A 26586-nucleotide genomic window follows, 5' to 3' on the forward strand; every position below is an offset into this window, starting at 1 on the left:
TAGTATAATATATCAGGACTAGATGACATTATTTAGTCATAAGAGGTTCATAACCTATCAGTAGTAAAGTATTGCACAGCAATGAGTAATTATTCTGAGTGGAATAAGTACAAAAAATGTATAATCAACAAGAGAAGTTACGCACTTTGGATACAAAGACAAATATGAATCAGTTCTTGCCTTCAATGTGCTTATATTCTATTAGAAGAAACAAAATATAAAATACATATAATGTAGTTGGGGAACAGATATGTTACCCATTGGAAATAAGAGCAGAATCAGCAAAAACCCCATAATTAAGATTATTTTAGCTAAGCTTTGACTTAAATGAGAGACAAGAAGATGGAGAAAGAGAAATGAATTTCAGTTATGGACAATAGCCAGTGCAAAGGATCAGAAATGAAAGATAATGTTTCATATATGAAAGCTAGAAAGAAGGGTAGTTTGGCTTAAGTGGCAGACTGCTTGAAAAAGAGTAATATCTCATTGAAAGGTAGACTGGAATATTAAAGGTATAATTTAGAGTAAAGCAGAGCAATTACAATGCAGAAATACATAAGAAATGTTTCAAAATTCAATATAACATAGTCCTTGAATGATATAACCTTACTCTGGATTACTACAAGAACATTAGATCCATCTTGAATATGTTTTTGTTCTAGAACAACTCCTTTCTTGGTAGTGACAAGTCGGGCTGATTTGATGCCCACAATCATAGTAATCCAGAGTTAGGTTATATCATTCAAGGAGAATATATCTCACATAAACTCAATACGATAAGGATTATAGTGGGTCTACCTTTGTTCATTTTAGCCTTGTACACTGATTTTTATTCAAAATCCATACTTCTCCCTTTAAAAACAAAAGCTAAAGCTAATTAATGCACCTTCAGTGGCTTAAGAGTTCCTCATTGTTGAGGTCTGATCATGTGGCCCAAGAGAGGGAGATAAGTTTTTTGGACTATGGAAAATCTACTCAATAGAGAATGAATTGAAAAGAATATTTTAAACAATTTCAAACATTTAATATCTGAAAGGAGACATATGAAGCCTCTAGGCTTGTTACATATGAAAAAAAAACCTTGACACGAACCTTGAGTTGAACACATAAATAATCCAAATTAGAACAAAGTTTATTCATTTGAATGAAAATGAAAATTCTTTGAAAATTACCCAAATCATTGAAATAATGATATCCACTATATAATGCTTTGATAGGTTCTGAGTTACTTTACAATGATTCCTTATACTCCTGCCCTTGTGAAAATGTCCTTCTCTCCTCCCCTTTGGGTTCTTTGGGCAGAATGGTTTCTGCTCCACAAACATATTATATAACTGATTACATAACTCCACTCTATGGCCTCAGTGCTTTTTTTTTTTTTTTTTTGCATAGGTAATCAGGGTCTTGTTTAGTGGCTAGGATGTGACAGGTAATGCATTCATTTTCACACCATGAAAGCCAAAATTTTAAATGAATAAACCTTCAGAGGGTTGACTGTCTGGTGCTTGTGTGACCTTCCTCAGCCTGAAAATAAAAGTAAACAAGAAAAGAAGATGATGCTCTGGCAGTGGGTGTAATTAAGCTGTGAAACTGGGGGAATGTCATCACTATAATTACTGAACTTCCTTTGCAAATAAACAAAACAATTATTAATTTCTGATGAGTTATTCCTCCATTTTTCAACTATAGTCATTTTTTTTGCCTAATAATATGATTCCCTGTATCTTCAGGCTAATAGAAGAATAAAAGCTTTAGGTGATCCTTGATATTTTCTTTGAAACTGCCAAAAAATTAGCTATCAGCTAGACTTACAGCTGAAAAATACATTCCATTTCTACACAGCTAATTCCAATTCCCCTCTTCTCAGAGCTATGACTTTATCATCGTAGCCTAGTTAGCCAGCTACACATGCAAGTAACTCATAAAGAAGAAACAGCTGTTTGAGTGTTGTTTAGTAATGACTCACTAAAAAGATAGAACAGGACAAAACAGCAGAGAGTGGAAGTGTAGTAAAATTATTTAAATGGTAGGAAGCCTGCTGTATGCCTTATGTATGTACAGATGAATAAGTATTTGACCAAATGAATTGGTCATAATATGAGAAAATACGTTATGCTTTCTGAATACGAATACATTAGAAAAAAAAAATAAATTTCCAAAACAAACAAAAAATAGCCATTTTACAATCTGCATTACAAAAGTATGGTTTCACATAGAATTAGAAATGACCTTTAAGTTCACTTACTCTATATTCCTTTCTCATATAGAAATCTCCTATAACATCCTTGCTAATTGATCACTTAGATTATATTTTTACATTATCGGTGATGGGAAGTTCATTCACAGGACAACTCGTTTCATTCTAGAAGAGCACAGCAATTATAAAAGTCTAAATTTCGCCTTCTTTTAATTTCTGTCCAATGCTCCTGATCCTCTACTGTAAGAGATTCACAAACTAAAGATGTAGATCAAGGTGCAGATGTGGGCATGACAGATATAAAGAAAAAAATTTCTTCTTTGACATGACAATTTTATGATCGGTCTATTTCAGTAGTAAAGACATGAAATAGTAAAGGCCTGTACTAGGATGGAGGTTCTATATGCAGAGAAAAGGAGACAGATGAGAGGTGTGTGATAGGCAGAAACAAGGCTTGACAAGTATTAGGATATCAGGGGCGAATCAGAGGGAAGAGCAGATGAAAATCCAGAAATGATAGGCTCCAGTAATTAGGATGCTGGTGGTGATATTGATAATAATAAAAACATTCAGAAAAGAGAAGACTTTGAGGTGGGGAGAGAGTAGGATGAGTTGGGTTTCAGAAATGTAGAATTTGACAAAACAGACTAACAGTGATCTGCAAAAGTCAGTTGTTGATGTGAGAATAAAACTCAGGAGGAAGATTAGAGAAAATAATTTGGGTCTAGGAATCATCTTCAGGAAATAATTATTGGACTTATAGGGGTTAATGAGAAACCACACAAGAAAAGATAGAAAGAAAAGAGAGTCTAATCTAGAGCCTTGTAGGATATCCATGGTTAATGGACATGACAGAATTGATGTTCTAACAAAAGAGATTGAGAAAGAGTGGTCTGACAGCTAAGAGAAAATCTTGCAGTGGATAGATAGATAATAGAGAGACACATTGACAGAAAAAGAGAGGGAGAAGGAGAGGGAGAAGGGGAGAAGGCGGGGGAGAGAAAAAGAGAGAAAGAGAAACAGAGAGACAGAGACAGAGATACAGAGAGACACAGAAACACACAGAGAGAGAGATGGTAGATAAGATTGTACTTGATAGCTTTTGTCTTTGTAGCTTTAAATCTATGATTTTGAATCACCTCTGTACCATCATAACACTTTATGATTCTTAATCTTCTCCACCTAAACTGCTATTGTCATGTATTCTTTATCATGTACATTTGATGTTTTTTACACATAAGTACAGGACTTAACAATTGTATCCAGTTAGAATCCAAACTTTTAAAATCCTTTATGTTCCATTCTGTCATCCAGGGTCTTAGATAAAACTATTTGGTTTGCCTTCCCTTTTGTTTACTATGCTGTGTACATTTCTGTATTGGTTAAGAGGTTAAAATTCATCAAATTTTAGTTTTTCTCTCCTTATAGTTTTTTTAAATCCTTACCTTCTGTCTCATAATCAATTCTATGTATCAGTTCCAAAGCAGAAAAATGGTGAGGGCTAAGCAATGAGGGTTAAGTGACTTACCCAGGGTCACACAGCTAGAAAATGACTGAGGACAGATTTTAGCCCACATTTTTCAGTCTCTAAGCTTGATTCTCAATCCATTGAGCCACCTACCTCTCAACTTTTCTCCTTTATATTTTATACAAATCCCTTCCTTACCTAGTAAACTCTTTTAGGATATAACATCACATAATTGTATCAGAAGAATCTCCTGATAAATAACAAAAAACTCTAACATTCAAATTATTTTTATGTGAATCTATTTTGGAAATATTGGATATAAATATTTAACCTTTAAAAAAACTATTCCCTACCTGCAAGTTATAAATTTGAAATGCATATAGCAAAATATCTATAAAAATATTTTGGATAGTTTGTATTCTGATTGATTCATACATTAGATTCTGACCCCAATATTTATTTCAACAAAGATTTATTAAAGAGCAACAACCTTGAATGTTATTTTACATCATGTTGACAAACTAACTGTGACCACTTTGAACAAGGTTGTTTTCCATAATGTTGTTCTCCTCAAGTGCCAAGAATTTTAGGAGAAAAAAGGTAGAGGAAGATGAGAAAAAAACAAAATAATTTTTTGTGAACCTATGTATTCCCAGTACCAAAATTAATAAAAAAATTAATGATTGAAACCACTCGAAAAATTCAAAAACTATAAAAAGGAAATTATCAAAGAAATAATAAAGTCATTTTTATATATCATTCATTTAATGACAATGTAGTTCCTGATGATCAGGACTTTTGGTAATGTGATGTGATAGATAGAATGAACCTTGGAAAAGGGAGCTCAGGGTTCAAGGTCAACTACCTTTGACACATGCTGGGTTCTGTGAGCCTAGGCAAATCCTTTAGTCTTTCAGGTTCCCACCCTCCAGGATAATTCTAAAAGACTAAAAGTTACAGAAGAGGCTGTAATTTTCTTTAGTAAAGCAAATGCCTTCAAAGATTATGTCTTTCAGTGAAAACACAGGTCTGGTCAAAAACAAAAGGGAGGGCACTGGATTAGGAATTAAGATTCATTCATTTATCCAATTATCTATTTTCATAGATGAAAGGGATCTTAACAATCTAGTACCACTCTTTGGGTTACTTCCTCTTGTGTGGGGTGTGTTTGTGTTTACAGGATATCTAGGGAAATTTTTTTCCTTTCCCTCCCTACTTCATAGACTTGTTGGGATCATTTAATGAGATAATGAATGTGGAAATGTTTTGAAAAATTATTCAAGCTCTATAAAAATGTAAGATATTGCTGGAAATGTTGAACATTTAAAGGGACAGATTTCAGAGGTTCTGTAGAGTAGGAAAAATTATAGCTGTTTATAGAAAGATGGAGACTCTTGAGGAATGGGAGCTGAGATGAATAAAAAAGGGAGAGGTCAATTGATATTTGGAGACCAATCTACTTTCCCCAAAATGGTGGCCTCTTCACATGTGTTCCTTTTATTCCTATCTTCCCTTCACTCTATACATCTTTCTCTGAAAGTGAAAGAGAAATCCACTGTATTAAAATTGAGAGTATGGACTAGAGAAAAACTAGAATATCTTGGATAAAGGGATTGGATTGAGCTTAGAGAGGCTAAAGTTTGAATTATTGTGAAAAAAGTTCTGATTCTAGTTCCTGCATTAGCATCTCAAGAATTCAAAGTGCTGGAGGTGAGAGGAACATTATAAGATCACCTAGCCCCAAGTTCTCATTTTATATTCAGAGGTTAGTGAATTGACAAAGTCACATAGTCTTTCAAAGAAGAACTATGGGGATGAGGACAAGACTAAAACCATTATATGTGAGGAACATTATTAGTGATACATCTGACGTCACAGGCCAGCTCTTTAGATTGCCACTCTTATGACACCCCCAAAAGTATATTGAGGTTTTAGGACAGATTTTGATATTTTATCATATGAGCTATCATTATTTTTAATAATAATAACCAACATTTATGTAGCAGTAACTATGTGCCAGGCAGTGGGCTAAGCACTTTCCATTTGTTATGTCATTTATCTCAACAATCCTCACAAGTAGGAATTATTTCATCCTCATTTATACATGATGAAACTAAAGCAAAGAGATTTTAAGTGACTTGTCTAGGGTCACACAGCTCTTAAATATCTGAGGCCAGTTATGAACATCCTGACTCTAGGCATGGTTCTCTTTACACTGAACCCAGTCCATACTCCAAAAGTTGCCCATGTAGTTTTTTAAATACAAACACATATCAAGTGCCACTCAATAATGATACAATTAATAAAGCATAGTAATTTCTGTTGTGTATCTTGCTAAGATTCTCATCTTATTTTTTGGTAGTTGTACTGATGATGATAAACCAGTCAAATACTTCACTGGAAAATGCCTTTTGGTTGAATCTTCTAATCCTATAAGATCTCTTTAACCTTCTCCAGTTAACAGATTCTGAACTTTTTGAAAGCAGGAACTCTTTATTTATTTATTTATTTTTGCCTTTCATGCCCAAGTTGGACAACTTTGAAATATGCATCTTTGATTTATTATATATTAAAAAGCACAGTGTCTGGCACATACGAGATCTTTGATCAATGCTTGTTGACTTGACCTGCCTATAGTGGCTCTGCCAATAAGTACATTAAAAACTATAGCCGTCATCTTGCCAGATATTTATACTGCTGTGATGGATCTGCATAGATTCATTGAACTCCACTTGATCTCTATTTATTGCAATGAAAGAATTGCCCCACTGATGATAAAATATCACTAATGGAGTGAAGTAATTAGATAGTTGTAAGTGTCTTTATGTAAGTCTATGAGCAGAGTGAAGTTACTGCTGATCTGATACCTCATAAATGTTGCTAATTGAATTAATAAAAAAAGAATGACCAGAAGACTCTAAGTATTGGGTATTGGGGATAGAATACCACAGATAAAGTCTTTACTGGACATGAGTATTGGAGAAACAAGAGGGATATTCTGACCAGGATCCTATTTCATTCCATATATGATTTTCAAACCATTCCATCATTTGGAAGGTCTACACTCTTTGGTATGGAAGAAGTATGGGAGTGAGAAACCAAGAAACCTTGTAGCAATATCATTGTAATGCTCTACAATTTTTCTCAGTGTCCCTTCTTCTGATTGAAGTTCTGGGAAAGGGAATCAGGAGCTCCTGTAGCAGTATGACAAAGTAGAATGAGCATTAGATTTTCAGTCTGAGGACTTTGGTTCAAATCCTAATTCAAAGGATGACTATGCATATTACACTAGATAAATCACTCATTTTGATGTAAAACAAAGTGGTTGGACTATAGCACTGGACTTTGGTATGCAGAGATTTGAATCAAAATATGTCTTAGGTATATCCAAGCTATGTAAACTCAGGAAAGAAATGTATTATCTCTCAGCATCAGTTCCCTAATGGGCAAAATGGGGGATGATCATAACACATACCTCATAGGATTATTGTGTGGAAAAACTGATATAATTTTCATAAAAATCTTCACAAACTTCAAAATGCCATATATATGTTAATGGCAGTAACAATTGCTATTACCATAATAATAATAATAATAATCCCTATCATCTCATTTTTCTCATATTGATAGTGTTAAAAATAACAGTTCTTAGATTGCTATCCTATTTTTATTTTATATTTAATTAATGTTCAATGGATTTTTTTGCACAAATATTTTAAATAGCTACTATTTTTATTGGTACAGAAATCATTAGGGTTGTTAAGATGAATTAACTTCCCCCTTGCCTACTTTTAGATTTAATCAACAAAAGCAAAAACACCCCTACTTAATCCTAAGTAGGGGAGGTTCACAAACCACTTACTAAAGTGGTTTACACCTCCAGAAGTGACTAACTGCTCCCTGGGCAGTGCTAAGCAAATTTTAAAAACTGCAATTGATCCCCATAAAGTAAAGGAAGGGACAGGAAATGATGTGGAAAAAGGATTATAAAAACTCTGAACTTTCTGTCCAAATACACTTTTTGTTTCAGACTTTGCCTTTGAGGAGCTTCAGCTTGGACTGGGATTCTGACTCTTGGACTGCTTCTGGTAAGAATGCTCTTGGATCTTCACCCTTTGGATTATGGATTGGGTGAGTGAAAAAAATCTGACTCTCCTTTCCTGGTTTCTGGAGATATAAGCACATTGAGAGACCTCCCTCTCACAGGAGGCCCCGTGGGTGAAACCCTTGCTTAATTCAATACCAAGCCCTCTGGCTAATGAGCCCTACTTGGTTGAGCCATAGACAAGAACAACATTTACAGTCATAAGATAGACTTCTTTCTCTATTTCTTTTCACATTTCTCTGTTTTCACTCTTTCCCTCTTTTTTTGTAAATAAAGCTGCTAAAAGTCATTTTGACTTGAGCCGATTATTTTTTTAATCAGCAACCACATTCTCTTATATTTAGTCCAACCATAAATTTAAACCCTACAGGGTATAAACTCATTCTTTTGGGGTTCACTGAAAGCATCCTAAGTACCATCTAAGTAGCAGACAAAATAATAGTGATGATACACAACTAATTTTATTCCCAAATGATATTGATTTCTGTTTCCATGTCTCTATATTCTGAAAGATTTTTGCTCCTTGTAGCTTGGAAATTATGAGAATTTCATATTGAAATTTTTTTTGATGAATTATTTGCGTGTCCACCATTTCAGTCTAATAATGGTCTGGATCTAGCATATTTTTGTTCAATTATCTAAGGTATATTGAAATATATTCACAGTTTAGGGATTTTTTTTTATCTGTGAGAATAAGTGAGATATATTTTATATATCAGAAGTGAAAGGTCACTTCTAATATATATAATTCCACCTACTACACTATGTCTTGGCAGATATTCAGGAGGTGTTAAATGTTGACAGCCTGGAGTCATATGTTATACAGTTCTTTTCATAATCTAGAGTGAACACTGTCAGGTATCCTTAAGAATAACCTGTAATTTCTTGTCACAATGACTTGATCTTGAATTATCATAATATACTCTTTAATTTCCACAAACAAATATACAACTAAGATATTTGTTCAATCTTCTCAATCAATATAGTTGACTGAGTTCTTGATGATGTTACCCCTAGACAGTCTATTGATTCTATATTTGGATATATATATATTTATATTTGGATACTAGCCATTCATGCTCCCAATTCAAGAAGTCAGTTTTAGATAACTTTGACAATTCCAATAGCACATGTGTTTTTAGCCTGTATGATCGCTTGGGAAAGTGATAACTTCTTGTTCAAGAAGTATTTATGTAAGTTTTTGGTCTGTTCATCATTTGGTCAAAGAATAGCAATTATTTTTCTTTAACCTTTTTAAAAATTGTATTTATTTATTTTTAATATAAAAGAGGATTCTTTATGAAATTACAAAGCAGTATTATATACACTTAACATTTTTAATACACAATGAGCTTAATATATATTTTTCAAAATCTCTTTACTTTTGTGACTTGTTATTTTTAATTCTGTTTTCATATGTTCATAATCACATTGATAAAAGGTATTTGAGGTAAAATTCCAATCCCAGTCTCTTATCAAAGGTCCAGCAATATATACAATGTTGTTCCATATTAAAGAAATACACTTTTTTTGGCTACGATTTTTAAATGTGTTTGGCTTTTTTTTGTTTATGTTTGTATTTTTACATTATTAAGTGACATATTTTGTTCAAGTTTTTTTTTCTGTATCTCTTGGACGAATCATATATTTCTTTATATCAGTATAATGTTAAGTAAATTAAATATCTCTAAAGACTGCTCCTATTACATCCCATAATTTTTTAGTTATTTTGTCATTGGGATAATTCTTGCTATAAATGTGATTTGTTATGATAATTATTTCCCTAATGTTGAACCATTCTTTCATTTTTGTTATCAGTCCAACTATATTGCTATAGTAATCTTAATAGTATATGCACTGTATTTATTTTTTGTATTGATTCTTATAAAAGTTATTAGCTTATAATTTTTTCTTTTACTTTGCCCTGGGTTTGGGAATCGTTACTATATTTGTCTCATAGAATGTGTTTAATAGAGAACTTTATTTTTTCTATTTTTCAAATAATAACAATAATAATAGTTAACATTTACAGAACAATCACCAGGTACCAGGCATTATGCTCAGTGTTTTGCAGTGATAGCATCATCTACTATAGCATGGTGGATTAGATATACTTTTAATGTCTTATAGAATCCATTGTAAAGCCATCCAATCCTGGAATTTTCTTCTATATTAATACATTTTGGGCATGTTCAATTATTCTTGCTGAACCTTGGTCATTCTAGTTATCTATCAACTGCTTTGAAAATTTAAATATTTTAATTTTTTATATATTCACATACCTTATTTAAATTATAGTCTGGAGATAAATAAGTGCATAAAAAGTCATTATTTCTGACATTTTTTTTCCTTTTCCTATTTTATTATGATTTCCTCCTTCTCTTAAAAAATTATACTTTGTATTCCCTCTTTGTATTTTTGTCTGTCTCTCTGGCTGTCAAATGATTAAATACAACATCAAAACTGGTGGCACGAATACATGACTATTGCCTAGGCTGGTGTTAAAACAGAATTTGAGCTTCATTAACCTCTTCACAAGTCAATAACCTAACTACTATATTTTATACTAATATAAGCCTTGCATTACTTCCCACTTATCCCTGCCTTTCAGATGAAAGAGTGGTTTCAGAAATAGATTTTTAACCTCACAAGACATGACTTAATAAATGATCCATAGTTATTTGATTTAGAAACATGTTTACCTTCATATTTATTTTAGAAAAGCTTTGATCAGAATAGGATTGAATTTGGGGGAAGAGAGGAATTGGGGATAGTTATATTCCACGTTAAGAGGAAATGCATTATGTTTCCTTATTTATTTTCCTTTGGTGAAACTGACATAGTAGGAAACCAGATCCTCTGTTTGTACTTTCCAGGTTTGCATTCTATGATACCAGTAAGTATGGCACATTTCAGAAAGGCAGTGAGCATAGGGCCATAAATAAGCTATACTGGCCATAAGAGTTGTGAGTAACAATTATAAAGGGCATTTTATAGAAACACTTTTTATGACAAGATATTAAGTGACTCTACCCATCAATGATTCTCTGTAAAGTGATATTTTAGGAAGGAAGCACAGCCAAAAACAACCAGAAAACAATACATACATACATACTTATGCATATGTAACAAATGGGCTCTTGCCTCATTTTATATTTTTCTTTTTAATTAATTAATTTAAAAATGTTTTTCTTTTTAATTTTGAGTTTCAAATTCTTCCTTCCTGTCAGCCCCTTTCTCATCCACTAAAAAGGCAAAATGTTTTCACATCAGTGATGATGTGAAATAAAGTCAAGAAAAATTAGGAAAATGGAAAAAATACATTAGTCTGCACTCAGAGTTCATGAGTTCTCTTTCTGGAGAGAGAAAGTATTTTTCATCATGAGTCCTTTAAAATTATCTTGGATAATTGCATTGTTTATAGTAGCTAAGTCTTTCAAAGTTGATCATCATCACAATATTACTGTAATGTTATACATTGTTCTACTGTTTCTACTTATGTTCCTTTGCATTGCTTGTCTATATTTTCCCAGATTTTATGAAACTATGCTCTTTATCATTTCTCATAGCAGTAGTATTCTATTACAGTCACATACCACAATTTGTTCAACTGTTCCCCAATTCTACCAATTTCTAATTCTTTGCCACCACAAAAAAAGCATATATATATATATTTTGGGATTAATTGTTCCTTAACTGTTTTTTAGAATTAAATAGATCGAGTCCTAGGATTTTTTCCTTAGAAAGCTCAATGATGGCTTATTTAATTTATTTTTCTAAAATAGAGTTTATTTAAGTAATCTATTTTCTCATTGGTTAGTCTTGGCAATTTATATTTTGGAAATATTCATCCATTTCATTTAGAGTGTCAGTTTTACTAAAAAATTACTAGGTTAAGCCTTACATGTGCTATGAAGAGGAGCCAAACCTAGGACAAAAGGACTATAAACTCCTCTGGCTATTCAGCAACAAAATTTTCTACCATAGGCTTGAAAGTTTTATCTCTCTTGTTTTAGAGAATGTCCGATGTTTCCTACAGATGCCATTGGTTCTTTACATGCAACTTTCCTACTACCATGGTGTTTGCAAGTTTGCTCAAGTTTAATAAAGGCTTTCTGAAATACAAATTTGGGGTCTATACAGCATGCCTTACTTTCAGAACGCTAACTGCAGCTCCTTACTTTCTCTGTTATCCCCTGACTCACAGTGGCCATTCCTGAGAGTTGGGTCTGTTTTTAGTTTTTGACTCACTGGGAGAACTGAGAGATTCCATTTATGCTAAATGTCTTTGAATAAATGGCATCTTTATATGGTATACTCTTGGGGAACAGGAAGTGAAGGGATGAGGTAATATGTAATCTTATAAAACATAGAGGATAGGGAAGCATACAAAGAAAGAGGCCAGATAAGGGGGAGAGAAGATAATAGAAAGTGCATTCTCATGGAGAAAATCGAATGGAATGATACAAACTGTGCATTTGGGGAGTTTTCATCAGCAAAGAGAAAGGTCATTTTTTTTTCATTTGAGACCGAAGGCTTCATTTCTTAAATATGTAGAGAGCTGAGTCAAATGTATAAGAATACAACCTATTTCCCAAATGGCAAATGGTCAAGGATATGAAATGGCAATTCTCATTTAAATAAATTAAAACTATCTTTAATCACATGAAAAGCTTCAAATATCTATTTTTTAGGGAAATGCAAATTAAAACAACTCTGAGGCACCACTTGGCACCCATCAGATTGGTTAGTATGATAAAAATGGAAAATGATGAATGTTGGAGGGAATGTGGAAAACTCAGGAAACTGCTGGTGGTGCTGTGAACTCATGCAACCATTCTGGAAAGCCATCTGAAACCATGCCCAAAATGATGTGGGGTTTTCTTGGAAATGGTATTGGAGTGGTATGTCATTATTTCTCCAGCTCATTTTACAGAAAAGTAACTGAAGCAGTAAGATTAAGTGACTTACTCAGAGTCATATAGCTAGTATACATCTAAGGCCAGGTTTGAAGTCAAAAAATTGCCTTCCAGTCTTCAGACTACATAAACAAATGATCTGAAAGTGGTGGTGTGTGTGTGTGTCTCTCTGTGTGTGTGCGTGCGTGTGTGTGTGTGTGTGTGTGTGAAGTTACATGATGGGGGGACATGATAGAAAAAAATCTGGAGTATTGCCTGAAGTTGGATGAGACCTGATTTTCTTAGCTAGCCTTCTTAAATGGAAGTTCAAGCACAGGGTATCAGATCAGAGTCTCCAGAGGGTAAGGACATTTCCAATGTGTGAACTTCAGGGCTAATGCAAAGGTTCAGGAAAAAGGTTAGACATGAAAGAGGAGGTGCAAGGGTACAACCTAGAGAGTTATGAGGATGGATATAAAAAGAAGTAAAGTAGCATTGTATATTAAGAAAGTATACTCATGTGAAGAAATTGAGGAATCAAAAGAGAGAAGTGTAACAGAGAGTAATTGGGGGAAGTTCAATAGTAGAAAAATAATTTTGCTTTCAGAATATACTATAGATGACTTGAAGAGGAAGGGGAAATTTGTGAGTTTGGAAAAGATCTCAGGTCTGACAGCAAGGCAAAATAAAATAGTAAATAGTAATAAGGTACTTTATTATTCAAATAGTTGTTGGAACTCTCTCTCTTTCTTCTCTCTTCTCTCTCTCTTCTCTCTCTTTCTCTTTTCTCTCTCTTTTTCTACTCTCTCTCTCTCTCTCTCTCTCTCTCTTTCTCTCTCTCTCTCTATCTCTATCTCCATCCCTCCCTCTCTCCCCTTCCCTTTGGCAAAAGCAGAATATCTAATAATTTCTTGACTTGCTTTAATGATATTTTATCCTTTCAAAAAGCAGAGGAACCAACAACCTTTAATAGCTTGTAGGACTGACTGGTATGTTTCCCTAGCATTGTCCTCAGGAAGCCAATCATCTCCACAGCAACACAGCAAAGGTGGCATCATGGTAAGACTTTCATGGCAGAATTTATCAGAACAGCATTTAAAATCAAGTATTAGTTAATTGCATAAATATCGACCCTAATTAATGGACACTTTTCTTGCATTCTCCCAGGCACTTCTAAAGCATCAGGTGTATGATTCATCATACAACACAGGAAATAAAAAAGAATGAGTGTGCCACTTGGAGTTGTAGAGTTCTCTATTCTTTTGCCTATTCACAAACCTCTTCACCATTTGCTTCTTGCTTGTCCTGGAGCTTATCTACTAAGGTTAGAGGGAAGGGGAAAAGGACTGGATCCCCTAGTAATCTTTATGAATAAAAGTGAATTTGACTTCTGAAAAATAGCTCTCAGAAAAGAGAAAGGGATAAATGTTTATAGAAACTCTGGATCCTTTGCTGACTTCTCCAATGTGCATTTGAGAGTTCATGAATATTGAATTTGAAAAAGTAATTTTATTAGATATTTCCTTATTAAAGGGTAATTTTAAGAAAGAGTTTGTACAACTTAGTTGTGACAACTACAGAGCTGAGGAAGCTTAGACTGTATATGCAAATAAGTGAGAATTGATAATGTAAATGAAATAGTAAACTGAATTAGCATCACTTGAGTTATCCTTGATATTTGAAGTCCACAAGTACTTAAGCACAGATTCATTCAATTTCAGGATTCAGGCATAATTATATCATTTCAGTCACAAAAATATAATTATTATTATAATTAAGCCCATTACCTGTGGATCCAAACTATAAACCTAAGCAGCTTGATTTAAGTAGTTTATATAACCTACAAGTTTTGTACATCATGGAGGATATGAAAGTGAATATAATGTTTTGTCATCCTAAAAGCTTTTACCATTTATTCCAGAGTATAAAATATAGAGAAAAATCACTAATGCAAATGTGATAAATGCATAGGAAGTAAGGAAACAATCATTTGTTGAGGCACTGTTATAAAGTTCTTATTAATAGAAAGAAATGTAAAGTATACACTAATAAAAAGAAAAAAGATGGGTCCTGCCCTCAAGGAGCATATATTCTAAGGCTGGATGATAATTCATAAAAGAGCTGAAAAGCAAAGAGTGGGTGCATATGTGTAGGGGCATGATTTTGAAATCTGGAAGTCATGAACAGAGCCATGAGAGGAACAAAGACTACTATGAAGTGAAATCTCCCAAATGAACTCATCAATGAAAAAAGAAGGCATGACAAAGAAAACTATTCCAGGTTGAGAGGGCCTCAGACACTGAGAAAAATTTCAGGAGGAGAGGTATTAGGCATGGTTTTGAAATCTGGAAAGGTACAAAGGAAATAGAAGGAGAAATCACTTGGGATTTGGGTTGGGCAGAGCACCTAGGTGATACAATGGATATAATGCCAGTCCTGGAGTCAGGAGGGACTTATCTTTGCAAGTTCAAATCTGACCTCAGACACTTATTTGCTATGACACCCTGGGCAGGACACTTAACCCTGTTCGCCTCAGTTTCTTCATCTGTAAAATGAGCTGTAGAATGAAACAAAAAACCCCTCCAGTATTTTTGCCAAGAAAATCCCAAATGGAGTCACAAAGAGTCAGATATTCCTGAAAAACGACAAGGTTAGGCATCAGTTGCCTGAGTGTTGGGTAGATTTTAGGCTACCTAGACACTATTCTTGCCTCCTTTTCTATAATAGCTCAAAGGAGTAGCCTGGGCCCTCTTCTGGGTACTCATTCAGCCTGTCTCCTTTGAAAGTTCAGGGGTAGCCCCTATGCTGGTCTCTTCTCTGACCCTGACTCTTGTCATGCCTGGATTCCTGGTCCTGCTCTAGATGGTTGAGACCTATCTCTGAAGTTCCTGACTCTGAAATGGAGAAATCCCTGGAATTGGGATGGGGTCGGTATAGTGGCACCCCTTCTTTAAGACTATGCCTACAGGCATTCTGGTTCTTTGACTTGTCTCTGCTCTCAGTCACATCTTTCCTTGTTTGACCCAGTCTCAGAAACATGTCAGAACATCCGAATGCCTAGATAACTACTACTAGCATCCTTAGGATCATAGATGACATGTCAGAACTGAAAGCAATCTTAGAGATCACCTAGTCCAGGTTTGGCAAACTCCCAGCAAAACGCATGAGGGAGTCCTAAACCAGATTAAAGTATAATTGAAAAATGCTTAACAAAATAAATACAAATATAACACAACATAAATAATACTAATTTGATTTTCTAATCAATATGCACCTGTACAAATCTATTTCTTTTTTAAGTTTGACACCACTAACTAAGCCTGATCTCATAGATGAAGAAATGTGGCCTAGAGGAGCTGTGAGACTTTCCCCAAAATTGAAAAAGGTAATATATAGCAGAAAAGGTAGAAAAGGCAGTGTATGAGATTTGAAATCAAATCCTCTGACTCAAAATATAGGACTTTTTTCAATGTATCATATTTACAGATCATAATATAATTTTATGAAAATTTGAGTTTTGTGAACCTCTTCCTATGAATGATTGGTCCCTGGGAACAAACACTCATTTAAATTTCAGGCTACTAGCTTTCCTACTCATTTTTTTTTGCCCCAGGAACTAAACAAGCAGCAAAATAGATCAGTTTGTTGCCTTTTTGATTCAACATTAGACCCTCTAAAATAAAGTCCCATGATACAGTGTAAACTGGGTTACAGCGAATCCTCCTTGAAATAAAAGCCCAGGAAACTACAAAAGAATTGTGTAAAACTACAGGACTGCATAGTAGAGGAAATGCTTTCTACCCATAGAATTTCTTGGGAAATATGTGAATATTTGACAGTCAGTCAAATCTTATTGTACTAGGGCTATCTTTATAGTAATTTTAAAGTTACAATGTTTTACAATATGTAGAATAAAGTAAGCTGATGGGGGAAAACTCTTCATGCAACATGCCAACCTCTTAAAGACCTTTTCCTAACACAGGAAGAAATCAGAGGTTGGGATAGCACAGGGAGAGCACAGTCTGAATATAAATGTAGAAATTTGTGTTTTATTTATTTATTTTTGAAGCTTATCAACCCCATGGCAGGTTCACTGGTTATACAATGCAATAATTAATAGCCTTTACTACTCTTCCAACATGTGCAAGTATTCAGCTTGGTTCAGATGGTTTTCATTGATGCAGCCTGATGAAACTGTGGACCCTTCTGTTTGTCATGTAGCACAGGCATGTGCTACATGCTTCTGATTAAAGGTTTATGGGATACCATGTCCATTTATTTATTTTTAGTCAAAAACAGCAATAGTACATCTGAGTCCTGGTTTAAGATGAGAAATGTGAAGATTTACTTTTGAATCCCTCTTACCTCCTGAGCTTTGCAGGCTTAAACTAAATATCTGATCTCACCCCTCTATTTCTCTAATATTTATTAGCCATCTACTCTCTCTTACAAATGTTACTTGTTAGATTAAACACATATTGTTAGATGTAGGATGTTATTGTTAGATTAAAAAGAACGAGCTAGATCAGTGGGTTTTAACCTGGAGTCAAAGAAATTGTTTATGTGTGTTTAAATATTTTGATACCTGTATTTGAATGTTGTTAATTTCTTTTTTAATCCTAGTATCACATTTTATGCATTTAAATGCATTATTCTGAGAAGGGGTCCATAGCCTTCACCAGACTGCCAAAGGGGTCTATATGACACAGACTTAATCATAGGTCAGCGTTGCCAACTAGTCTAGGGCACTTATTTTGCAGTTGAGAAAGCTAAGTAAGATCCAGAGAACTCAAAGGATGTACCCAAAGTCACACACAAAGGTGGGACCTGAATTCAGGTGCTCCAATTCCATACCCAGCACTTTCCACAGTTTTTGTCTGTAGAAACTTACAATTTAAGTCAAATAAGAATGATGAACGGAAACACTTTGTCTTCTCTTCACTCCTATTTTCTTGTGGCTGCTGTGCTCACATAAGTTCTGGCACAGAAGAATAAATGGAGCCCTCCCATCATTCCATCACAACTTAGTGGAGTCAGTGTCAATTTAGATTTTTGCTGCTGATCCCCACTCTCCACAATTCTTCTGAACTTTTCTATATCTAAACAGGCAACACCATTTCTACAGGCACCCAGGTGCACAATTTCAAAGGTATATTTGGTTCTTGACTACATTAAATTATGAACTCTTGGGTGATGTGGATTATCTTTTGGCTTCTTTCTCTCTCCAATGTTCAGCTCATAGTAAATTATTAGATAAATGCTTATTTTTTTAAACCCTTACCTTCTGTCTTGGAGTCAATACTGTGCATTGGCTTCAAGGCAGAAGAGTAGTAAGGGATAAGCAATGGGGGTCAAGTGACTTGCCCAGGGTCACACAGCTGGGAAGTGTCTGAGGCCAGATTTGAACCTAGGACCTCCCATCTCTAGGCCTGGCTCTCAATCCACTAAGCTACCCAGCTGCCCCCTAGATAAATGCTTATTAACTGAGTGTCTTCCCCTTTCTCTGTATCTTAATAGTCACCAAGTTGGGCTGATCATCTCTACTACCTAACTGGCATTTCTCCTTTGAACTCATACAACCACTACGTTATCCAGGCTCTCAATGTATCTTGCTTGGACTATAAAACTAGCCTCTTGGGGCAGCTGCGTAGCTCAGTGGAGTGAGAGTCAGGCCTAGAGACAGGAGATCCTAGGTTCAAACCCGGCCTCAGCCTCTTCCCAGCTGTGTGACCCTGGGCAAGTCACTTGACCCCCATTGCCCACCCTTACCAATCTTCCACCTAGGAGCCAATACACCGAAGTACAAGGGTTTAAAAAAAATTTTTAAAAAATAGCCTCTTAATTAGTTTCTCTGCATTTATAAACCATTATATCTCCTTTTCATAGCTACCAAAATAATCTTACCCAAAGAAGTAGTCTGACCATGTCAGACTCCTACTCAGAAGCTTCAGGGGTTTATTGCCTCTCAGTTAAAATGCAAATTTCTCTGACATTTAAAGTTCTTCACACATGGCTATAGACTATCTGATAATGGTGATCACACATTACTCTCCCTCATATTCTCTATTTACCAAATAGACTGGCTTACTTGTTGTTCTCTATAGACAGCATTACCTCTGCTATTTTTCATGTGTTTGTATAAACTGTGTCTCAAGGTGTGCAAAGCTTTCCCTCCAAAATTCTACATCTTGGCATTTTGACTTTTTCAATCTCCCTAGCACCTATCCCAGTGTGTGTGTGTATGGGGGGGTGTATGTTACATAAAATATAATCTTTAGATGTTGTCCTTCTCAGTTGATTGTAAATTCTTTAGTGGTAAGAATTATTTCACTTTTTTCTTTGGATCCCCAGAACTTAGTCCAATGTCCAGCACACAGTGCACATTTAATCAGTTATCATTGATTATGATTGATTATTGATTTAAAGGCTCTTCAAATTTTAGGTCCCCTATATATAAATATATGTTTTCATAATAATAGTAATTATTAACAACAATAGTAGTAATTGATAATAATAATAAAAAAGTTTTTCTCTTTATTTCTCAAATAGTTATCTTGATTTATATGGCAAGAATCTAGTCTCCTTTCCTCTGCAAAGTATTTTCTCAGTCCTCATTTCCTTAACTAGACTCCACTAAGTCTGACCACTGGACTTGGTAGGGCATTTTCCAACTTTCTCCCATGTAACTAAGCTGCCAAGTATATTCTCTCAGAGTCTATCTTATCCAATGGAACCCAGGCATTGACATTAGTCTTCATATATGTGTATAGAACAGATAGCAATTTTATGAATATTAAAGCTCTCTCCGTTCAATATGATATGTATTTCTCTCCTATTTCAGGTGATATTTTCAATGATAGAACTAGAGTGGGAGTTAAGAGCATTATATGATTCCTAAAGATGAATTCTGAGAGAAATTATGATAATTTCAAATCCAACTTAGGGAATTTTTATTGGGATGATATGGAGTTTCATATTTACATGTTTAACACTTTTAATTTCATTGATTCTTACTTCATCATAGATGACAAAACATTTGTAAAAAACATTGCATATTGAATGTGAAATGTATACATGGAGTAACATTCTCTCATTTTTAAATGTAAAAATAACATATTGGTTGGTTTTGATTTTGATCCATTCTGCTGTTTTCATTTTATGGGTGAATTCATTCCACTCACATTCAATGTCATAATTACTAATTGTGTATTTCCCTCCATTCTATTTTTCCTCACTGTTTGTCTTTCTCTTTCCTTCTTTTTGTTTCATCCCTCATCAGATGTCCAATTTCTTTTGTCCATTTCCTCTACAATTCACACCTCTTCTTTGAAATCTTCCCTTATCCTCTCCCTGTGCTCTCCTATTTCCAAATTTACTCACCATTCTAAAGGTCCCTTCCTTGTCCCTTCCCTCTTCTCTCTTAGTTCCTATTCTACCTGCCTTTCTAAAAGTTTTTTTTTCCTATGCCCTTCTATTTTGAATATGAATTTGATTCTAAAAATCTCTCCATTATCTTTTCCCAAGTCCCTCCTTTATCCCCTCATTTTACTCCCCACCCCCATGTCTTGTTATGTATTTTCTTTTCAAAAAATTTCCTTTTTCTTATCTCCTTGCCATCCTTTCTTTTAATCTTTCCATCCTTCTCTTAGATCCATGGTTCCTTTCTTAACCCCTCCCCTTTCACTTGTTTTCACAGATTTTTTTACACTTTTAGTTGTGTAGTTATTGTCCTCTTTCATCTAGATGTGATGAGAATAGGGTTCTGTTACTGCCAGCTCTTCACCCCCTCATCATCTTCTCTGGGGAAGTTCTTTCACTCATTTGTCTATTTTACCTCTTCCTGGTCTATTATTTTTCATTTGGCTTATTAAATTGTACTCAACTTGACCTTGTCTTTTGTCTACATACGTCCTTTCAAACTATCAGGTAATTATGTCATTCTTAAGTATTATAAATGACATTTTTCCATATAGGAATTAAACAGTTTGACTTTTTGGGGTTGTTTATCATGGGTTTTTCATCATTATTATTTTTGTTTCTTATACATTAAATTTTCTAATGAGTTCCTGGTTTTAACATAAGAATAGTTGAAACTCCTTTAGTTCATTAAATATCCAGTTTTTATTTTGTATAATTATGCTTAGCTTTGCTGGATATGCTATTCTTGTTTGTAAACCCACTTCTTATGCTATATAAATATTATGTTGCATGCCCTTTATTCTTTTAATGTTACAGTTGCTAAGTCTTGTGTTATTCTGACTGTAATGCCAGAGTATTTAATTCCCCCATACACCTTGTTCCTTTTATTTTTTCTCCTTAACCTGAGAGCTACAGAACTGAATAATAATGTTTCTGTGAATTTTCATCTTTGGGTCTCTTTGAGGTGGTGATAAGTGGATTCTTTTCATTTCTATTTTACCCTATGGTTCTATCATTTGGGGGCTGTTTTCCTTGATGATTTCTGATCAGTATGGGAATCTAAACTTTTTTTTTATCCTAACTTTCTGGTAGTCCAACTATTTTTATATTGTCTCTCCTTGTTCTATTTTCCAGGTCATTTCTTTCTTTGATAAGATGTTTTATTTCCTCTTCCATTATTTCATTGTTTTGATTTTGCTTTATTATTTCTTGTTCTCTAAGGAAATCATTAGCTTCCCCTTGTCCAATTCCAGTTTTTAATATATTACTTTCTTCTGTGAATTTCTTGATCTCTTTTTCTATTTGGGGGATATTTCTTTCCTAATTTTCTTGATTTTCTTGGGTTTCTCTTTTTTTTCTCTACATTTCCTCCACCAATCTCATTTTGGTTTTGAGGTCTTTTTTAAAGGTCTCCCAAAAATCATTTTTTTAACTTCAGGTGATTATTGTATTTCTTTGCTGTTTTTTACTTCACTGTCCTTGAAGTTTCAACTGAGGTCTTCTCTGTCCTCATAAAAGCTATCAATAGTTGGGTTCTTTCTCCTTTGCTTGCTCATTAAAAAAATGGTGGCTAGATCAATGGAACTGATTATTGGCTTTATGCTAGAGTTCCAGGGTTCCTAAGGTGATGGGGGATAGCGCCTCAGGTTTTGGGATTTTTTGTTTGTTATTTCCTGGGGCTTATTTAGTTATTCCAATTTCAACAGTCCAGGAGCCAATGTAATCCTTAGTAACATCAGTCTGTGCTTGACTTCAAATGCTTCAACCAGATCCCATGGGCAGTTTTGCCCCTGAAAATGCAAACAGAAAACCTATTTCTGCATGTTGTATAAACTAGGGACTCTACTCTTTTGGTACTGACCACAGCCAATGGGGCTCCAATACCCTAGCAACTATACTCCAAGGTGTGTCCTCCTTCCTCACTCTTCCTCTCCATTACAGCCTGAGGTAGAATAGGAGTCTGGTCTGAGTTCCTCAGGCACCCAGAGTCCCTCATTGGTCACCCATGAAATCTGAGGTCGTGCCTTCAGTGCCTGATGCCTATAGACTCTATGTTGTTCATTTCTTCAAACCCCAGCTTTGGGCAAGCCAGGATCTCTTGAAGTTGAGGCCACAGCCAACAAAGCTAGCCCTCCCTGGGCCCTCCCCTCACCCCAGGATATAAGCTCCAGGGTACAATAAATAAATTGAAGCTGCTGGTCTGGTCCCCAATGTTGCCTTGTTTATTCCACATTGTTTATTCTGGTCTTGCCTCCAGGGCCAGCAACAATGGTTACTAAGACCAGCAAAGTCAGAAATCTTCCACCTTAATTTTCCCAAGTTATTCAGTTTCACTACCAACTCCTATTTTTTCCACTTTTAGTATTGATTCTGCAGTTATTTTGATGCTTTAGGGTGAGGGTGGGGAGTGGTTATGAGGGAGAAGAAGCTTCAAACCCTAATCCATCATCTTCCCACAATCCCCCTGGAGTAATATTCTTTAGACTAAATTATCTTCTTTGTTAAAAAAATCTTAGAGGTAGAGGAAACTGAAATTAAGTCTTAATAAATATTATCAGTCAGTCAGTAAGCATTTATTAAAAGCCTACTATGTTTCCAGACACTGCTACTTCCCCCAAGAAATAATGAAATAAAGTTTTAAGTGAGCTTAAAGAAAAAGAGAGAGAAAAGAAAGTGTCCTTCATTTTGGGAGTTGCAATATTCTTGAGACATCTCAAGGATATACAGGATTCACAATAACAAAGAAGAATTAAAAAGAGCAATTGACTTACTCAAATCTAAACACATCTTCAAGAGATCAATTTTGCTAAGTAGGAGATTCATTTTTCAGGATTTTTTCCAATGCTATTGTTTAAATATATATAAAGCTTATTTCACATTCTGCTTTTTATTTTATTTTCTTTCCCTGCTCCAAACCTTTGGATTTTTATTCAGCCAAGTTCATTTTACAAGCTGCAGATGGTTGTTTGGCTACTAGAAATATCACATCATTAAAAATGCTTATTAGTGTCTAATGACTATGAAGATGCTTATTTAATTTCAGAAGTAGCAAAACATTTAAAAGGGTCAGATCTATAGCTGAATATTAAAGTTGCTTAATACTGCACAGCATTAATTCACAGGGTCCTGATGTGGTCTGAATTAAATGCAAGCAAAGAAATATACTTTGTGCCCTTAAGGAGGTAACAAGTTGTTGGTTCATTTCCCTAAGATATTGCTGAACTAAAGGGCAAGACTATAAATAACTGAAGCAATCCAAAAGGACCATCAACACCTCTGTGTTGCTTTATCTTAATTGTGATACACTGAATTAGTTTGTCCAGGGGTTTACTGAAGATAAGAAAATTGATCAATCTCTCCTATTCTTTTCTACCAACATTTAGCAGAAGACACTTTCTAAATGAATGATTTTGTGTTGTCAATAGTCAGTATACCAGAAAAAATATCATGGATACTATATATGTTAAATCTATACCTGAAGAAAAATTTCTTTGAAGAACATTTTGGTGTCAGGGTCCTCAATTTTAGGACACAATTACAAAAATATGGCTACTGAAATGGCCCCATGGGCATTTCTAAGAGGGAACATGTTATTCTAAGACTTATATAGCTCCCCACTTTGGGCTTCCTGCTAAGATTCCATTTGTGGGAAGCAAATGCAAAGAAAAAGCAAAACCTCAGAGGTGGAAGTTTATAAAATGTAAGTTCTTTTAAGTTAAACATTGCTTTATTTCTCTCTTTGTATTTTAAACATTTAACCCAGTATGTCTCACAGAAGAACAGAAATTTAATAAATGCAGGCTTATTTTATAAATGGTTGGATGGAGGAATGGTGGGATGAATTGGGTGGAGAGAGAAGAAGATAAATACATAAAGGAATGGAGATTTTGGTGCTTTGTTATACAAAGAAAATGATCTTGCATGGATATTCTTAATTGCCCAGTTTTAAGATATATGTTAACTAGAACTCAGATTCAGTAGCCAAGCATAGATTTTATTGTATAATTATTCTTTATTTTCATAGGTTTTAACCCTGTTCACATATTCCCACTGGCTATGAACAGAAGGTAGATTTTTCCAGGTATTTGGCTTATGGTTGGGCCCATAATTTTAGGGAGAAGAGAAAAGGCCCCTTATAAGCTTACGAATACAAAGTTAGTCATTAATTAAAAAACAAAAAAATATTGAGATATTTTAATGAATCCAAGCCATCATTATATTTATAGATATATATTTATCCAAATTGATATATAAGGATGTTGATGTTTTCATATTTTAATGCATATGATCTCCTACTTATAACTATACAGATAATATTTAAGATATACATCATATAATAGATAGAAATATATATACACACACACATATATATATATACATATATATATAATGTTTTAATACCTGCTTCTAACATATAGCTCTGGAAAAATAGAGCTCACTTGTTTGCTACTTTTATATCCTTTAATAGGTTGTGGTAACAAGAAAAAATTCGAGAAGAGGACCATTTATCAAAGCATAGGAATTCTGTTTGTAGGTTCTTTCTATGGTTGGTGGCATAACTTAAAATGGACTATCTCCTCTTTCATTGTTCAGAAGAAATGAAGAGACACACTTAATTGCCATATACACACATACATATGAAAATGGTAGATCCCTTACTAATTTTTTGCCCCTCACAACCTATGTAACCCTGGCAAATCACTTAATCTCCCTGGGTCTCCTTTCCTTTAGCTATAAAATGAGGTGGATTGAACTAGATGGCCTCTAAAATACCTTACAGTCAAGAGTGACCTAGAGTTATCTTATAGAGGCAAATTTATAAAATTTCAGTAGAAACATTTATATTACAAATATCAGCAAATGCTACAAATTGGGGGTTGATTTACGATATTCTTGATTATCCAGACCTAAAGTGATAGAAAAAAAATGTTAACATTGCAGATCAAGCTTTAAAACATCTGATCATTTTTTTAGAGAGCTAGCTGTTAAACATTTACTTGCCCACCCTTCTTACAGCTCTGATTTATGATCCTAAGGACCTCTGGTTCTTAATGAGGGTGAGTAACCTTTGGATTTCTCTATAATGTAGCCATTTCTTATCTATGTGGGGATTTTATTTTTCTTTTTGAGAAATTTTCCCTTCAAGTTCTTGTCTTAGAAGAAAGAAAAGAGCTGGTAGTTTAAATTGTAAAACAAAATGAAATTTTGGCATAGTTGCTTATTTATCCAAATGTTTCAACAGAATTAATTGTAGAAAACAGGAAATGAGAATCAGTATCAGTTCGAACATATCTTGTCTCTGTTAGTCATCAAAAAAAGAAAAGAGAAAAAATATATGAGAAAGTAGAAGAGCTTTTCCTTTATGTGCTGCTTCTTATAAAACCTCTCTAGGAGTAAGTTGTGAACAGAGGCTTACTAAAACTCTTATTCATTTGTACTTTTACGATTCCTATTCAATATGCTGGCCCCCCAAAATTCATCAGAATGTTTGGGCTACTCCAAAAAGGCTACCCCAGATGGGTTTTGCAATGCAATGGGAAGAAGTTCTCTGGAGAAGATAGGATGATCTATAGTTTGCCACAAGAAGAAAACAGATTTTTTTTAAAAGACGAAAAAAAGATTTCCTTGCTTTTTAATCATCACAAGAAATCTTGTCTCTGGTCTTATGACCTTAACCAGCAGATCTTTCTGATTTCGGCTTTTTCTTCCAGGCTTGTATTTAAAAAATAAAACAAAATATTTTTTAAACTTTTATCTTCTGTCTTAGAACTGATGCTGAGCATCAGTTCCAAGGCAGAAGAGTGATAAGCGCTAAGCAATAGGGATTAAGTGACTTGCTCAGTAACACACAGCTAGGTAGTGTCTGAGGTCAAATTTAAACACAGGACTTCCCATCTCCAGACCTGGTTCTCTATCTACTGAGCCCCATAGTTGCCCCTCTTGCAGACTTTTAAAACTCAAACCTAGATAGTAATTTATTTACCCATGGTTTGACCATATACAGCTCTTCACTAAATTCTTATTTAGTGCTGGAATAGGAAATTTCAGTATTGGGATTCTTGTTGCTTAGGAGACATCATCAGGCAGTTACAGAAAGACTGTGGGTCAGAGGGGAGAAACCACTTTTTAGTTTTCCTATTTAACACTGGCATTATACTTTCTTTGGATTCAAAGTCAGGGAAGGAATACATGACATGATTTCCCTCTATCCAAATTGAATGTATAGGACACTGAAATACTCAAATGGATCTGTGATCTTACCAGTTTGGGAATTCCTTCTAATGCTGCAGATCAAAGCTCATTTATGCTTCTCCCTATTATTAGATTTTTACCCTTGTTCTATCAAACATTCACTACACAGAATCAACTCACACAGTAGAGGTGTTTCTCACTTCATCCCAACATCTTGAGGATCCCAGTGGAATGTTCTGATTGCCCATCTGACATCCCTGGCTCTTGCCACAGGACCAGTCAACCTATTTTTTTTTCATATAATTCT

The sequence above is a fragment of the Gracilinanus agilis genome, chromosome 1 (genome assembly GCF_016433145.1).
Source record: "Gracilinanus agilis isolate LMUSP501 chromosome 1, AgileGrace, whole genome shotgun sequence".
NCBI classification, from domain to species: domain Eukaryota; kingdom Metazoa; phylum Chordata; class Mammalia; order Didelphimorphia; family Didelphidae; genus Gracilinanus; species Gracilinanus agilis.